Genomic DNA, 17874 nt, shown 5'->3' on the forward strand with positions numbered 1-17874 from the left:
GAGGACATAGTGTGTTTTATAATATGGTTAAATCTCAGTGTCTTAGTAGACCTGTCTGTGTGTAGTTGGCCTGTGTCTTGAAGTCCATATCTTCTCCAGTTGTATCTTTTTTTCTCCCCCTTTTGTGTCCTACTTTCTTCCCTGGCTGTAGTATTCCCAGTCTATAAACTTGAAGCACTGATCCTTACTGACCATGTTTTCTAATTTTTGTCTTCCTTAGTTGAGATAAGAAGGTGAGAAAGAATTTGAACAGGAAGGATGCCCTGCCCCCAACTGGGATATGGCCCTAAAAAATGTCCCTGCCCTTGGAAAAAGGTCACCTTTCCCTAATTCTATACATCTGTAGCAATTTCTTTCTTTTTTTTTTTTCTTCTTTTTTTAGATCCTCACCCGAGGATACTTTTTTCATTACTTTTTCAGAGAGAGGGGAAGGGAGAGAGAGGGAAACATCAATATGAGAAAGACACATCTATTTGTCGCTTCCTGAATGCACCCCATCTGGGGACTGAACCTGCAACTGAGGTATGTGCCTTCTGTCGGAATGGATCCCAGGACCCTTCAATCCATGGGCCTATGTTCTAACCACTGAGCCAAAGCAACCAGAGCAAGCAATTTTTTTTTTTTTTTACTTACTGGATATTGAGTATAATATGTTGTAGACTCTGGGTTGTGTTATTTTTCTTTAAATATGGTTTAGTTTTGTACTGACAGGAGGGTAAAAAACCAGCAGGTCAACTTAATTTGAGTTTTTTTAAAGCTTTACTAAGACAGGTTTGTTTTAGTTTTGTTCTTATTCTTGAAGAAAGGGTCAGCACACTTTTTCTGTAAAGAAGGTACAATAAATATTTTATGGTTCATGGACCCAATGGCTCTCTTTTGCTGCTACTCAGATCTGTAGTTATAGTGTGAAAGATGCCATAAATAATGCATATATGACTGAGCATAGCAAGATTTGAGCCTCACCTGGACATATTTGACCGATAAGTCACAGTGTGCTCACTGGTGTTTACAGTATAGTCATTAGTCTAGGGATGTGGTCCCTATTCCTAATATATGGTCCTTTGGGGGTTTCATTAAGAAACCCACTGTACTCACCAATTCTCTCTACTTGGCAGGACTTCAACTCCAAAGTCTCTCTAGCACCAAGAAGTTGTTAAAAACTCTATGGAGTTATTTATTTAGCTTTCCAACTGCTGCTCTCTGATGGTTATTGTCCTGGATTGAACAGTTTAAGAGTCAGTGAGAGGATTTTTTTACCCAAATTTTAGGGCTCCCTGTTAGATGTTTCCCACCTTTGTGATTCTGCCTTCCTTTTCTAAGAGCTGTGGCAACTCTGAACTCAGGATTCTGGGGGGGGTTTGTGGTGTGTGTTTTTTCAGGTCAATAATACTATCACTCTTTCTATTCTATTTCTCTGTGCACATGGGAAATGCCCTCAGGGAGAAGAGCACGTAGACATAAGAGCTCACCTGGTTTTCTTTCCCTCTTTCACATTTCATGTTCCTTTCCATTTCTGCCATCTTTGGATTGCTCTACAACCCTTTCAAATAGGTTATGTTTATATTTTGTCCAAAATATATCATTGCTATTGGCAGAAGGGTGGTCTCATAAAGTGGTTCTTAAACAGAGAAGTTAGGATATTTAATTTTAATGACACCTCATAGGTTGGCATGGACTACCAGTTAAATATACCACCATCCTGGATTTAGGCCTTGGTAGATTCAGAAACCCGATTATGTCAGGCAGATCTACTTACATTGACCAATCTCAAGACTAACATATAAAATCAGAAAACCACTTTATTAATTTCCCAAGATAAATAAGATTTGGACCAGAGTCCTCACAGCTGCATGATCAGCAACTTTCTTTTCCTGTAGGCAAACCTGCATGGGAGTGAAATCTCAGCCAGGGGTTGTTTGTTGAGCATGAAATCAGAAAAAGAAGAATTGGCTGGATGTTTAACGAAATCAAGCTAACATAGTCTCAGGTCTATATCGTCACCAAATGAAAAGCCTGGTGATGGAATGGCTCCTCCCAGTTCATTGACAGTTTCCTATTCCTCTGACATCTCTTTCTTATTTCTGTGGACCTCTTTTATCTGGGCTCTATAGCTGATCTGCACCTTTGTCCAATGACACTACTCTTCAGTAAAAATGTTAATGATATTAACATGATTTTTTGTCTTGCCCTGGCCTTGACACTACTTTATCTCTTTCTTATGACTTTTTTAAAAAATGTATGTTTATTGTAGAAAGTATTACAGATGTCCCCCATTTTTCCCCATTGACCCCCGCCCCCTCCCATGTCTTCAGCACGCTATTGTCTGTATGCCTGGGTTATGCATATATGCATATAAGTTCTTTGGTTGATCTCTCCCACCTCCAGCTCTCCCCCCTACCTTTTATATTATTCGTATCATTCATATTCATGAAGCCTGTATTTATTCACTTAACTTTTAATTCTAAGAGAAATAGCATTCTTTCCTTAAAGTTAAAATCTTGGAGATGGTCTTCCAACGTGCCCCAGGCAGGGACTATAGCATGTACCTCTTTGGGTTTGAAGATTAAATGGAGTAATATACAATGCTTCTGGCCCTTGCTTGATAAACATTTAAAAAATGTTTTTTTGTTTTATTCTCCTTATTAATGAAAACAGGTGTTGAAGAAAACATACCCATTTTCTCTTGCATATTTCCCACATAATAATAGTTTTCGTAAGTGTTTGCTGGCCAGAAAAGCAAGGGCCTGGAAAGCATTTTTCAATCATGGAGGCAAAACAAAACAAAAACTTTAAGGTTTTTAATGACCATTTCTCATTCACAACACACTGGCAAACCAGAACCCAGTTCCCCCAAATATATATTTGTGCCTTGGCCAGGGGGTTTCTCTCTCACATCAATGTCTTTCTCTCTCTCCCTCTCTCTAAAATCAATAAAAACATATACTCAGGTCAGGAATATATATAATCAGCTTTAGAACATCATATGTTCTGACTCTTGTCAATCATTCAGAGATCTAAGCTAAAGATCTCAGTGTTTATCTTGGTGGCTCTTGATGGGCAGTTATCCCCTTCAGCAGTACATTGAAAGTACACATATGATAATTATATATATAAAATAACACACTCATTTTACATCCATTGATATTTACCATAATATGTAAATGTTTCCTATGCAGAAGACATTAGGGTGATAATTTAATTTATTTCAAGTCATCCTCACAGCTCTTAGGGTTGGTTCATTTTCCAGATGAGGAAACTGGTACAGAGTGGCCTCTACATAAGTGTTTGAATGATTGTATGAGAGGGGTTAGTATCTTCCTCGAAGTCATAAATCCAGAAAGCATTAAGGCCAAAATGTAAACCATTCATGTCTATTCTAGGGCCTGCATTCATTCTAATACCTCACAGTCTCTCTTAATAGCATGACTGGTCTTAGCCAAGTCTTGCGGTGATTATGGCTAAAGGAATGATTCTAATAGTGAAGCTTTGAGAACCTGGAATAGATTTGGAAAGAGCTATTTTGAAAGAAAAAGGGTTTTGGTGATGCTCATCAAAAACAAAGGCCATATTTATCTTATCTTGTTCCTATATCAGCAGAGATACATTTCAAACTAAACTTGTGTGATTTCCAAGCCAATGCAACTATTATTTATACCAATAAAAGTTCTCCTTTCACAGAAAAACATTGTGTTAAATGGAAAGAGAATGGAAAGCAAGGAATCCTTGAGTAAGTCATAGAGCCCCTGTGGCCGTTTCCTCGTGAATCAAAGATGGGCATTAGTCCAGACGGTCTCTAAGGTCTCCGCTCAGGGTTCTGTGCCTCAGTCACATCCATTCTTTTCTCATGACCCACTTTCCCAGCTGTGTTCTAATGGAGCAGATTGACAACGGCAATCACAGAGTCAAGTTCCCATTTAAAACACAAGTCTTATTATTTCGGCACCAATTACAAGGTTATGGATCATGCTTAAAGGTGTTTAATATGCTGTAATGTTTAGACACACTTGGCTCCAACATTTATGGGAGCTGTTTGTAGCAACAAGCAGCATGCTCTCACTCCCTAAGTATGCAGGGCTGCTGTAAAACCCGTGCAGATGGGCCGGAAAGAAAGCGCCTCGAACCAGCTACAAACAAGGGCAGCAAGTACCTCTGGCTGCACTGGGTTTCGCCTACCTGCCGATCACCCGGCAGCCCGAGCCTGCTTTCGGGGGGTATGTTTCATTGTTGCTTCTTACTTTGCCCCGGTCCCCGATGTAGAGTATGGGTAAAAGCGGTCCGAGGGGTTTTACAGCCTTGGGTGACCTATTTTGTTCAAGAGTCATATATAAATTTTTAATGAGACTACAGTTCCATGACAGCGTGCCTCTTTATTTCTTTTCACCATGCAAAGTGACAGGTGACTACTTCTCAGGTGACAGGGAAGTGCCCAAAGATATTGGGTGATTCAGTGGTAGTTGGAGAGAGAGTAGTTGCCTCTAAGTCTGAAAATCATAGTTTTGTTTGTCTGAGTCATAGAGGGATTGGATTCCTGAAGCAAATCCAGTGTATCTCTATTTAAAACCTCCATTCAAATGCACTTTTAAACACTGAGAAGAAAGGGAATGTATAATCCATTTAAGAACCAGATTCCTAACTGAAATCAAGATTTATAACCTGGAGTAGGGAGGACTTTTACAAAGAAATCCTTCTCAGCACTCAGTTCACAGCACTGGCACCCAAAGGAGCCCTGGCCAAGCTGGAAACAGCGTGGCTAGTGTCTGTAATCCGAAGGAGGGAAGGAAGGAAGGAAGGAAGGAAGGAAGGAAGGAAGGAAGGAAGGAAGGAAGGAAGGAAGGAAGGAAGAAGGGAAGGAGGGAGGGAGGGAGGGAGGGAGGGAGGGAGGGAGGGAGGGAGGGAGGGAGGGAGGGAGGGAGGGAGGTGAGGGTTCTTTCTGACCCGGTTTTGAGAAATCGATGGAGACTCCTTAGAGGAATTGGCAACTCCCTTGGGGCCTATAGAATGGGTAGAAATTAGATTTTTTTATTTTATATATCTTTATTGATTTCAGAGAGAGGAAAGGAGAGGGAGAGAGAGAGATAAAAACATCAATGATGAGAGAGTCATTGATCGAGCCCGCAACTAGCGCATGTGCCCTGACCGGGAATCAAACCCCGATCGCCTGGATCCTAGGTCGACGCTCAACCGCTGAGCCATGCCCGGCCGGGCTAGAAATTAGATTTTAAACAAGAAAAATAGTGGGTAGGAAGAAAGCATATTCAAGGCAGAAGGAACAGCGTGGCTTAGGCCTGGAGAGTTGTGTGCGGCAGAAAGTAGACGGAAAAGAAGTGGGAAGAGGTAAGGGCAGGTACTCAGGTGTAAACTGGTAGGGACTTGGCTGTGGTCTCCCTTCCCAGGTCCAGGGAGCATCTACTATAACCCCAGACCGTTCTCTGAGGGCTTGACTCCTATCCACAGTTTGGGGGCAATCAGGGCATAGCTTTTGCCATGACTTCAAAGGAGAGTTTGTGGGATTTTTTATCCCACTTGAGGATATTTTTTCCATTGCTTTTCAGGGAAAGTGGAAGGGGGAGAGGGAGAGAGAAAGAGAAACATCAATCTGAGAGGCACATCCGTCGGTTGCCTCCCACATGCTCCCCAACCAGGGCTGGGGATTGAGCCTGCAGTAGAGATACGTGCTCTTGACTGGAATCGAACCCGAGACCCTTCAGTCCAAGGGTCGACGCTCTAACCACTGAGAAACTGGCTAGGGCTCAAGGGAGAGTTCTGAGGGTAACACAGCTGGCCTAGAAAACGAGATCTGCAGACTTAGGCAGAGTGTCCTCCAGCCTGGGCAGTGCCGGGCGGCAGCTTTCTCTCCATCTGTCCTCGCCTGCCACCCAGGCTGCAAGGCAGCCAAGGCCCTGAGTCATCACGAGCTTGGCTTCCCGCTGCCTCCCAGACTCAGACCTCAGCCACCCTGCCTTCCCTCAGCCTCCTCCTGGGGACCTGGCAGCCTCTCCTTTTAAATCCACACAATCAAAGATCAGATAAACCCTCTTTTCTGGACAAAGGAGCTCCTTATCTCATCGCTTGTCATCAGCCAGATGAGACTCACGAGACACCATTGGAAATACTAAAAGGTGAACCCATTTGGAAGATTTACAGCAAATTCACATTCCATAGTGACTGACTTCAATGTCCAATAAAATGCAATTTTGTTTTCTGTAATTCAATTGGACGTGCGACTCCCAGCCCAGTCTGCCAATTTATTGTAGGCATTTCAAAGACAACTAAGTCAGTTTGGGAATTACATGAGGTCATGATATGAATTAACCTTGGTCAAGGCAGCATTTAACATGCTCAATCGAGATTCCTCTCCCTGCGCTTTTCCTGGGGGAGATGATCTCAGTCCAGGGCTTCCAGAGCCTGAGAAAGGAGACGGGCTCGTGTCCTCAGCTGTGGTCTGGCCGCCGCCGAGAGAACACCCTCATTAGCCTTTGGTCACTGCTGCGTATTCCTGGGCCTCCTTGGCCGAGACATGGAATTCCTCGCGGCTCTCCAAGGCCGGCCGTGGGGTCCCCCTCCTCCTGACCACAGAGCCGCCCTCAGCCAGCTCCCAGCCCGTCTTACCACAGACGGGTCTCTGCGCCCAGGGCCTCAGAGGAGCGCCTCAGGCTTGCTCTGCCGAGACATCTCACCGCCATTGCTTGTTTTTTCTTTTTTAATTAAGGTAAAATTTACATAATTACATCACTTTAAACATTAACCACTTTCAAGTGTGCAATGAAGCGGCATTTAATACATTTATGAGGCTGTGCACCTATCACCTGTGCCTGGTTCCAGGGCATTTTCCTCTCTCAGCGGGACACCGGCCCCGCAGTCCGTCGCCCTCACGCCGTCCCCGTTCCCGATGCCCTTGCGACCCCGTGTGTATTGTCTCTGCGAACTTACCCTCTCTGCGGGTGTCATATGCATACAGCCGTCCTGCGGTGCCGTGTGCCGGCGCTGTTCAGTGAGCGTCGGGTTTTAGAGGCGCTCACGTTGCGGGTGTATCGCGCGCTCCTCTGCGTGGATGGGCAGGAAGCCACCGTCAGGACCTCCCATATTCTGTTTGACTGGTGTTGGGGCTGTTGCCACTTTTTGGCTATTGTGAATCGTGTTTCTGTGGACGTGCCTGTGCGCGTGTTTGTGCGAGCGCCGGTTTTCACTTCTTTGGGACGCGCATCTACGAGAGGAGTGGCTGGTGACACGCAGGGCTGTGAGCTCTGCCCACAGCAGCTGCCCCATTTGATAGTCACGGCCGCTCCATCAGCCCCGCAGGGCCTTCTAGCCTGCTGTCCCCTCGAGCTGCGCCAGGCATGGAGATGCGGGCACCTTTTGGTTTGTGACTCCCAGAGTACAACACAGGGACACACCGGGGTTTGTGCGCTAGTCCTGTGTCTTGCACTTCTGCTCATATCAGCTGGTTAAACTTGACCACGTTGACTGGGGACACTGGACTTATGTAATCATGTCTCCTTCCCTTCTCTGTTCTTTAGAGCATATACTTCATGCCGCGAGCACCCTAGCAAGGCCCTATTCCTTTGACACTCAAAACTTCTCTCCAAACTTTCACTTTCAGGACGTTATGTCAGCTAACAGTGTGATGCGCATGGTCATTTCAAAGACAAGCACCTGATTCTCCTAATACTCGGCCCTCCCCATGAAGACAGAGGCACCGAAAGCCCTCACTGGTTTTGGATAGTGGGGAAAGCAAGTATGGGGAATACTTAATCCTGATTGATATCTCAAGATTTAGCCTGCAAATCAGCGTTTGTGAAACAGAAATAAGAGAATTCAGGGATCGATTGGATCCCGCAGGGAAGAGAAAGGAAGTTGAGAATGTGGCCAAGGTTTACAGCGATCGGTGGGAGTGACTGAAAATGAGAAAGAAGACATTAAATTTAGTTTTATGTATTTGGTTTAATGTGCAAGGACAATAAGAATTTGAAGATTTTGTAGTGTTTGAAGCAATATGTTGTGGAAGCCAAGATGAAAGGAAGTGAAACTACAGAGGGTGAATATTTAGGGGATCACTAGAAAATTCACAGAACGTGGTGTAACCATGAGACTGAAAAATAGCTGGAGACTTTTACTGCCAGGATTGGGTTGGCGCCAGTCTCCTGTGGATATCAGAAAGGCTGAACACAGTTAAAGCAGAAATGCTTCTCGAAATCAATGGAGAGATGAGAAGGGAGTGGAGAATTACAGAATTCAGAGCCACTTTTGCCTGAGGATGTTTGTTGATTCCCAAGGAGGCAGCTGAGGGGCTGAGTTGGCTGAGCAGTGATTGTAGCCCTTGTGGGGCTGAAGGGACAGGAGTGGGCTCTCTAGCCCCGTTAAGGCAGAGCACACTCCCAAAGCCCTTTGCGTGGTTTGGATCCCCAAAGGCTTTATCCACAGAGAAGGCATGGGCCAGAAATAGTCAAGCTCTCCCAAGGATGTCACCACAACGTCCAGTCATCTCTGTCCTGGAAACGAGACTACAGCAGTCCTGGGAGGTAGCACTCCCTGTCAGCGACAGGCATAACGCTCCAGGGAAGGCGACGTCTATCTGAGCCTCACGTTGTTTCTACAAACTGTTGTAGATACAGCATCCAGTGCGCACACGCACTCACAAACAGGCACACAAGAAAGCAGGAGTAATTGTTAATGGTATTTTATCTTCGCATGATTAAGGAGATGTAAATATTTTATACACACATATAAAATATAATATGACATAGATAATATATGTATAATGCTAGGCTACTCTTACGATACTGGGATCCCTGGGAGATCAGACTAACAGGACCTGGTTTCCCCAGCACAGGGCTTATAAGTCAAATGCATGACCATAATTCCAGTTCCGCCAATGACTTTGGATAAGTCATTTCTCTTCTCTGGGAGACAGATGTTATGTGCTTTACATTTTGAAGGGTTTGCAGATGTTTGACCTCCCATGTTTTACTCTTTTCCACGTTTAAGCAAATATGCCATTCTTTGCTTGCTCTCAGAGGAAGGATGTGAGAGAAGCGAGCAGACAAACAGGAATCTCCTCAGGGCCCAGGTTTCAAAATGCACATGCCTTTCAAGGAATAGAGGATCTGTGATAAAGACACAATATTTAGGAGAAAAGCTCATAGTCCTTTCTTTTTTTCTTTCAGATTAGAAACTGATGACCTGGATTGTGGGGTGAGGCATCAGGGAAGGGCATTGGGAGCCCCCAAATCACAAGGACAGAGAGAAGTCCCTGCAAAAGCCAACCAAACTCAAGGGAGGCAGCGAAGTACAAATAGGTGTGCTCAGGGGAGAGCAAATGGTGTGCCTGGCACGCAGGCTAAGGCACAGTCACCAGCATCTCCCGCTCCATCAGGGTCCTGGTGTCAGCGGATTCTGCTCACCACCAACCGGCATGAAGGTGCCCCGGAGAGCCCCCAGAGGTGGAGGTGAAGCACCAGGAACAGGTGTGATGCCAGGCGTCCCGCGATGGAGATTCGACAGCCCATCGGGGAGGGTGCCCCTGTGTCAATACTGCAAACCTTAACCCATTTAATCCCATAGAACCCCAGAAAATAAATGCTGTTATTGCTAGCTCTCACGTGGAGGAAAACTATAGCTTAGAAAAGTTAAATAATTTATCAAAAGCCGTGCAGCAATGAAGACAGGATTTGAGTCCAAATCAGCCTGCATTCAGAGACCACACTCTGAAGCAACAGAAAATGCCTTAGACCTGTGACTTTTTTATCCTAAACCCTGTACAGGAATGAATTACTGCACACTTAGCTTCCTTGGTATGTGTGGCAAAAATACTAATCATTTGCCCAATCTAAGCAACCCATATTAACTATTTTTCTTGAAAGAGAATAAAATTCGCCCAATGCCTTCAGAGTACTGTTATATAAAACTATATGATAGTCTTGATTTTATGGTTTCCTAATTATCACTGTCACTGCTAACAAATTCGTAGTCTACAAAATTCTAAGTGGAATGTTTTAGCTCATACAACTATAAACATCTAGCAAAGCATCTCAAATACATATCAACACCATAGAGGGTCCCCTACCCCGCAATGAAGCACGAGTTAATTAGGAGTAGAGATGACCCTGGGTAACCTATAAACTTAACACAGCAGTGGCTTAAACAAGACAGAAATTTCATTCTCTTTCACGTAAAAGCCAAGAGGCACGTAATCCAGGATGGCGAGGTGGTTATCACAGAGTCCTCAGGGACCTGGCTGCTTTCTGGTCACTGCTCAGCCAATCCTGGGGTGTAGCTTCATCTTCACAGTTCAAAGCAACGTTTGTATCACAGGCAACAGATGGAAAAGAGGGACAGAGGCGTTAACCAACTGTCCCCTAAAGAAGGTTCTCAGAAACTACATGACACTTGAAGTTTCATCCCACTGGACAGAACTGGCCACGTGAACACACTTGGCTGCAAGCTAAGCTGGGAAACACACTCTAACTGGGCAGCTAGAAATCTTGTTGTTATGGAAAGGGGAGGGAGCAGCTGCTGGAGAAGAGCGAACGGACCAACAGCAGCATCTGGCACAGCGCGCTGGGCAGTGCCCATCCCGGGAGCCTGCTTCCCGAGGAATCAGGGATTTGCGGCCCAGGCCTCGAAACTGATGCCAGGGAGCTGCTCAGCCCACAGCCAGCCTCAGGGCCTGCCTCTCAGATGTCGCTTAACTAATCATATATTAGGAAACAAGATACAAGGACTGCACTGTGCCGCTGAAGAGTAAACATTATGTGTGTGTATATGTACCGATAAATACCTACATATTATTTAGATTTTGAGATTGTTAAATATATAGAATGATGCAAAAGTACATAAAACATACAAGTATAATTTAATGACTTATCATAAAGTAAACACCCGTGTACTCATCTCCCAGGTCAAGAAAGAGAAGAGTGAGTCCCTAGGAGCTCCCCGCACCCTCTTCCTCAGCAAACCCCTGCCTCCTGGCAGAGAGCCCTAAAGAGAGCCACAAATCGGGATCTGAAGATAAGCATTGGATTGCTAGATTTTGAGATTCAAGACTGGTTCTAAACTCATTTCTGCTTCTAACTTGTTGTATGACCTTGAACAAACCACTGAATCTTCCATATATACCTATATCTATATCTATATGTAGTTGGGAATTTTTATTTTATGTAATATGGATTGAATATGTCTGTGCTTCTGTGTGTCTGTAATTAAAATCTCTAACTAAATAGTGTTAAAGATTGTTTTTAGCTTTTAAAGTCTGCCTTCTGTGTGTGGGTAAATAATTGCATGGTTTTTGTTTGTTTGTTTGCTGTTTTGTTTATTTTTTAATCCTTAAGTACTCTTTCTGTTAACTTTTGGCATCTTAAAAAAAAGCTAACTCATCAAACTCACTAAAATTGCAGCACTTACATCAGAAAAAAGATTTAGTTGATTTATAAATGAAGCAATAACCATCTTCTAATAATGTCACTCTTAAGTGATGACTTGTGATGTTTAACTCTCCAGAGAGAGAGATCATCTGACTTCTAAGTTGTTTTTTAAAATCTGATCTAACACCTTAAGGAAATTCCTAGTGTCAAAGATCCATCAGGGGGCCACGCATGGACCATGCCTGGGTGGTTCAGTAGTGTCAAGAGAAGGGCGAGCTCAGCGAAGGCCTGTTGGTGCTTTATCTCTCCCTCTGAGGAAACGAACTCGCTGTGGTTCCATCCAGAATAACCTGGAATGTTTATCTTCACAGGCTCTACGATTTTAAGATCGAGAGTCAGTGTGGCCGATAATAATGAGCGTGAGCCATGATTCATGGAAGAGCCGTAAAGGGAGAGACTGGGAAGGGGTTTCACGGAGGGGGCGGCAGGGAAATCGGCAGAAATGGGGGAAAGAAGGGAAGACGCAGGAGCAAACAGAAACCGGGGAGATGAGGGGACGCGGGAAGAGGGCTCAGCACTTAGCAATGAATTCGCTCACGTTGGGCTCTCTGGCATATCTCAGGGCCACCTCCGGACAGTGGCCCCTTTTCTCTCTTTCCTGTGCGTTGTTCCTTAGCGGCCATTCCCTGAGGAATCTTTTTCAAGCCTCCTTCCTTACTGGGAGTGCCCGCAACAGATCCAGTCTGTCTGCATATAAAAATAGGGAGAGTGACGACAGCCCTGACAGCGGGCGACGGCGCTCACGGTCACCCAGAAAGCAGCGCCCGTGCCGAGCGTGGAGAGGGCCCTCTGCGGGAGCATCTCGGCACCGTGAGAGTAACCCCGTGTTTAGAGGCGCGCGTGCTCACGCACCGCAGCTTTTTCTGCGGGTGGCACGTACTGAAGGAATAATCTGCTCCTGTCTCGGGGAGGAAACCGGGTCGCCGGGCTGGCCAGGGCCCGTGTCCGGCTCCACCATGCAACTCCCTGTAGAAGTTTTCAATATAATTTATTGCCGTTTTTACTTTACATATTAACTTTTGCTTCAGGCACGACACCACTGTTTTGTTGATCTGTTTTGCAACTTTATGGAAACTAGAACAACCTAGAACTATAGAATTCAGCATTTGGAATGGAAATGACCCGCGGGGTCAGCTCACACGGCCTCTGACTCGCGGAGCCACCCGCCCTCCCACACCGCCGTCGGGCGGGCACCCGGCCATCGGTTAGACTGTGCCCCTTCCTCACGGCGATCCCTTTCTTTCTTGCCTTAAAGTTTCTTTTTTAATTTCAACAAAATTAGTTCCTTATATTACTAATTAGAAGTCATTACTTCCAGACTTCTCTTTTGCCTTTTTAGATTCTTTGAGTTTACTAAAGATCTTACAGTGTGCTAACTTCAATAAAAGAATTGTCCATGTAAGATACCATTTCCTGTGGGTCGGCACTCGGGTTCCCTTCATGAAGTGTAAAATAGCATTAATGTTTCCTTCTGCCCCTAGTCCCCGTGACCATGATCTCATTACTGTTCATACAGTTGCACCTTTTCTGAAATACCATCTGAATGGAATCACGCAGTATTTAGCCTTTTGAGTCTGGTTTCTTTTACTTCGCATTAAAAAATTTTGAGATTCTTCCAGTCTTTCAGCATTTCATTATTTTTTATTGCTGAGTAGTATTCCGCTGTGTGGACATGCTGTAGTTCGTTTTTCCGTTCATCTGTTGGTGGACATTGGAGTGTTTCCAGTTTGGGGCATGAGTAAAGCCACCATAGACATTTGTAACAGGTTTTGGGGTGAGCAAACGTTTTTCTTCCTTTTAAGTAAATGCCTAGAAGTGAGTGGCTGGGTAACATAGCAGGCGTATGTTTCAGGGTGTAAGCAGCAGCCCAACTCTTTTCCAAAGTGGTTTTACTATTTTGCATTCCCCCTGGTGCAGAGTTTGTGTTTGTTATTGTTTTTGTTCGTTTGATTTTTGTCTGCACCGTCTTTCTCTCCAACTGGGCAGGAATTTTATTTAATAACTACGCATCGCAAGCCTTCCTGGTGTCAACTCTTGGGCTTTCCTTCGGGGAGCTGCGTTCCTCGGGGCAGCCAAAGCATTCCTCTGAGCTTTAACAGGGGCACATTCAGGGAGTGTTGAAAAAAAAATTTTTTTTCTGGAGCCTTTGTTATTTAAATAAAAATTTCAGTAGAGATGTATATGTTCAGCTATGATCTGTGGCACATTTCACCTTTTCACTTCATTGCACACTTGAGTAGAAGGAGGGGTGACTGTGGTCAGGGTTCAGGGCCTATGGGACTGTGGTATCAGACACTGTGGCTCTAATTTGTTGACTAAAGATCCTAAGAGGCTGCCCCCCTATCTTGGTGCCCTTTTTACTTTGTTATTGGAGTTATACCTTTGTTATCCTTCGTCTACACTGGTTGTCTCTGCTTAGTCACTTGTTTGGGTGCTTCTGTAGTGGGACCTTGCTCTTTAGACCCTTTGTTATAAGATGAGCCCAGGGAGTCTTCCCCTTGGTACAATAATAAAATAATCATTATAGTATTAAACCTCATACTGAGGCCTTATATGCATTTGTTTTATTTAAATTGTTTTAATCTTCACCCAAGATATGTTTATTGATTTTAGAGAGAGAAAAGTAGAGAGAGAGAGAACGAGAGAGAGAGGAGAGAGAGGAGAGAGAGAGAGGAGAGAGAGAGGAGAGAGACTTCTATGTGAGAGGGAAACGAGAAACCCAGATCAGCTGCCTTCCGTGCTCGACCCAACTGAGGATCGAACCAGCAACCTATTTGGTATACAGGATGACGCTCCAACCAACTGAGCCACCCGGCCAGGGCAACCTTTGTTTTATTTAAGAATCCCTTAAAACAACCATTTCGCCCACATTTTACAGAAAGAGAAACCAGAAATTAGAGTAAAATTCCCCAAACCATAAGACTTTCAAGAGGCAGAATTAGAATCCATGCCCATGTCTTTCTGAAGACAAGTTTTGAAGACAAAATTGTTCTTCTTAACTTCTCTCCTATGATTACATCTAAGCCAAGAAGAAACCAAGGCAGGTTCGTTGGGCAGCCCGCCAAAGCCAGTTATTTTCCAAGTCTCAGAGAAAAGCTTCATCCAGTGACCAGTTAGCTTCTGTTGTAAAACAATCAGTCACAAAGCTCTGTAAGACAGGTTCATGCGAGATCATCTGAGCACCTTGCTGATCACAATGGGCTTGCCCCTGCGTCTGAGGATTGTCCACCTGGTGATCTAATCTCGTCTGGCCTTTGCTAGGGCAACTGGGCTACTCGACTCTGCTTTGTGTCTCTTTTTTTCCAGCAGGCTAGCTTGGGTACGTTCTCATGGGAAGGCCAAGGCCTGAGACATAAGCTTCAGTGCACAAGCCCATTTCAGGACTTTGCTCAGTCTTCTCACACCCCACTGACCAAAACAAGCCATGTGGCAGAGTTCAGGGTCCAGGGTCAAGGCCACTCATCCAAAGCTCTTATCCCACACTACCACAAAAGTGGGAGGGCTGGTCAAAGCAGTGTGGATAAGATAGCATATAGATGAATGGGGTAGAATTAGAGAGTCCAGAAATAAACCCACAGATTCATGCTTCCAGTGGGTTTTCAATGAGGTAGCTCCATGTGAGTGCACTCATTCAGGAAAGAAGGGCAAAAGTAAAATAAAGATGACACTAAAAAAGAAACGGTGCAAAAATCAAATTATATACACCAACTGTACCTTGTGCTTAGTACTTCCCACAGCTGACCACCCGAGAAATGTGTGATCTCCACTTCCCAGGGAAAGGAAACACTTTCCTCTCATTCTCTGTTCTCTTGTCTAAGCGCCCAATGTCTCCTGGTTCTATTTTCCTTCCTACACAGAGTCAGCAGGAGTGGGGGCCTTGAGGTGTGCCCTGTGTGCATCCATGCTGGAGGGCCGGCTTACAGACACATTATACCTGGGAGACGTTTCTACTGGTGTCTCCATTTCCAATATCATCACCGTTTCTACCATTAGATTACGGTCTTTGGGGGCTCTGAAAGTATCAGAAATTGCACAGCTACAGCTTCCATGACTGGCCCAAACCAACGGGTCTACAATGATGGGACCATAAATTGCTGGCTGCTTCTGCAGTCATGGTGCAGGACCAGGAGGGTGTAAATGAAGGGGGGTTGATTCCCATTTTTGGAGAGGAAAGCAGCATTTTCTATTTTAATCTGGAGTAACATTATATTTATTGTTTCTTAAAATAGTGCTAACCACCCCTAAGTCTTGCGCAGTAGTTCAAAAAATAAAGAACATGTGCACCCTCGCTGTTTCATCTTCTGTCCTGTGAGGAAGGTAGTTGTGGTGACCCATCCAACAGAGGGTCACACGGAGGGATGGGCAGGAGGTCAGGTGACTACATGAAGTTCTACAAACAGCAAGAGGTGAGGAGTTAGCATCAGAGGCCCTTTGCTCTTTCACGACATCATGTTTTCTTACCACACTCACAGGCCCCTGAGTCTCCCACCTGCCGCTGCCCAAGTTCAGACACTGCTCATCTCTTGCAAGAGGCTTCTAAGTAGCTCCTTGCCTCCTTTATACGTCACCTGCTGTGTAACTATCATGTGCTCATCATGAAACAAATCTGATGGTGACTCTCCCTCTTTAACATCCATCGATGCGCTGCTCCCTACTCTTACCTACAGGATATAGAATGGCATCATCTGATGCCTAATTTCCCAGCCTCTATAACACAACTCTTACCACAAAATCTGTCCTCAAAATGCATGAAGTTAATTTTTGTAACTCCTCAGTTAGAACTTCACGCTTCTTTGACGATCTGAGTCTTTTCACATGTCCTTCCCCCCTGGTGAATCGTCTCCTCTCTGGTTGTCATCGAGTGCTGGCCATTGTCCACGCATCAGGCTTAATGTTCTGTATATGCATCCTCCCCGATTCTCACACAGAGAATGAGTCCCAGCCTTCGGTGAGTTCTCTTGGCATTTTGTACAACATGTCCTGTAATTACTTTGCAATGAATTGCAATTGTAGATTATTAACTCCATAGATTAGAGACCTAGATGTTTTATTATAACCTCAGGGTTCGTTAGTTTCTGACATACAGTAAGTGCTCAATATATACTTGTCAATGTGTCCATGAGTGGTCAGGGACCACTTTATTAAGATTATAGTATTGACCGCGTGGAGAAGGTGCTTTCTGACTGCCCACCTTTTTTCTCTCATTTCCTCTATTTGCTCGTCTCTGTCAGGATAGCTGTGACCTGCCAGATGCATCCGCCCAGGGAACAGCCTACATCGAGTTCCTGCGTGCTCTCTGACTCTGCGGGGCTGTTTTGCAGCAGCAGACGTGGAGCTGAAGGCAGTCTAGGCAAGGACCCTGTGAGGCTGCCCAGTCTCACCTGATTCCTTCCCTCTTTCTCCACCCTGTGTCAGGGGGCAGGAGTCACGTTGCATCTCCTTCAGGGTCCTTGAGATGAGAAACTTGTAAGACAGCTGGAGTCCATAGCTGCCTCAGAGAAACCCTGGACTGGCATTGACCCAAAGCAGCCAGAGTCCCAGGGGCTTAGCCTGAAACAATCTGCAAGGGGAATGTAATACTCCAAATAGTTCTCGGTTAGTTCTGGTTTCCATTTATCTTTCTTTCTTGGCAGGTAGGGCAAGGGTGAGAGTAAAATGGGACAGGTGGAGAGTGGAATTTGATTGAATTACCTGCCAGGACTTCAGAAACCCACACAAAAGAAACACACAACTCAACTTGGCATCTCTTTAGGAACCTTTCCTTGAAGGCTGCTGACGGAGACTCGAGTGCCTCCCAAAGCATTAAGCTCCTCTGGATGATTCACATGGCAGCCTCGGTGTAAGAACATATTGTTCTTGGCAGAGGTGTAAAGAGGCTGCTGAGATCCAGAGGCAGATAGGAGACTCTCCTGGCCACCCTCTGTCTGTTGGCATTATTTACAACCTTGCTTCCCATGTCACTGAACAACAGAGCCAAGGTTTTCTGTCCTCGGGAGGTTTGGGTTCGCAATCCCATGCAATATTAATTCTTCTCCTTTCTTTAATATTGAACCTCTTATCTCAGCCACTGAGAACTTGTTACCATCCCTCCTGTGCCATTTGATATGTACGAGCACACTTTCTACATTATTTAGTGACTCAGGCCATTCTCTCTACTGCTTGGACTATACAGATATCATTTACAAAAGAATATTTCAGTTATTTATAATTAGAGACTCAAAACAGGTCAGTCTGTTTCTTCTGCCTTCTGGAGTCTTGGGGCATTTACTAATTCTAACATTCACCTGACACTTAGTCATTCAAAAGTCCACTCACCACCCATTAATTTGCAGATCTTCACTGAGCAACTGCACCAGACTTGGCACCGAAAAGGACAGCCCATGTCTCAATCATAATACTGTCCTTTGTAGTCCTGCACAGCACCGACACATCACAGACATCCTGCTGCAGCTGA

Source organism: Miniopterus schreibersii, assembly GCF_964146895.1.
Source record: "Miniopterus schreibersii genome assembly, chromosome: 16".
Taxonomy (NCBI): domain Eukaryota; kingdom Metazoa; phylum Chordata; class Mammalia; order Chiroptera; family Miniopteridae; genus Miniopterus; species Miniopterus schreibersii.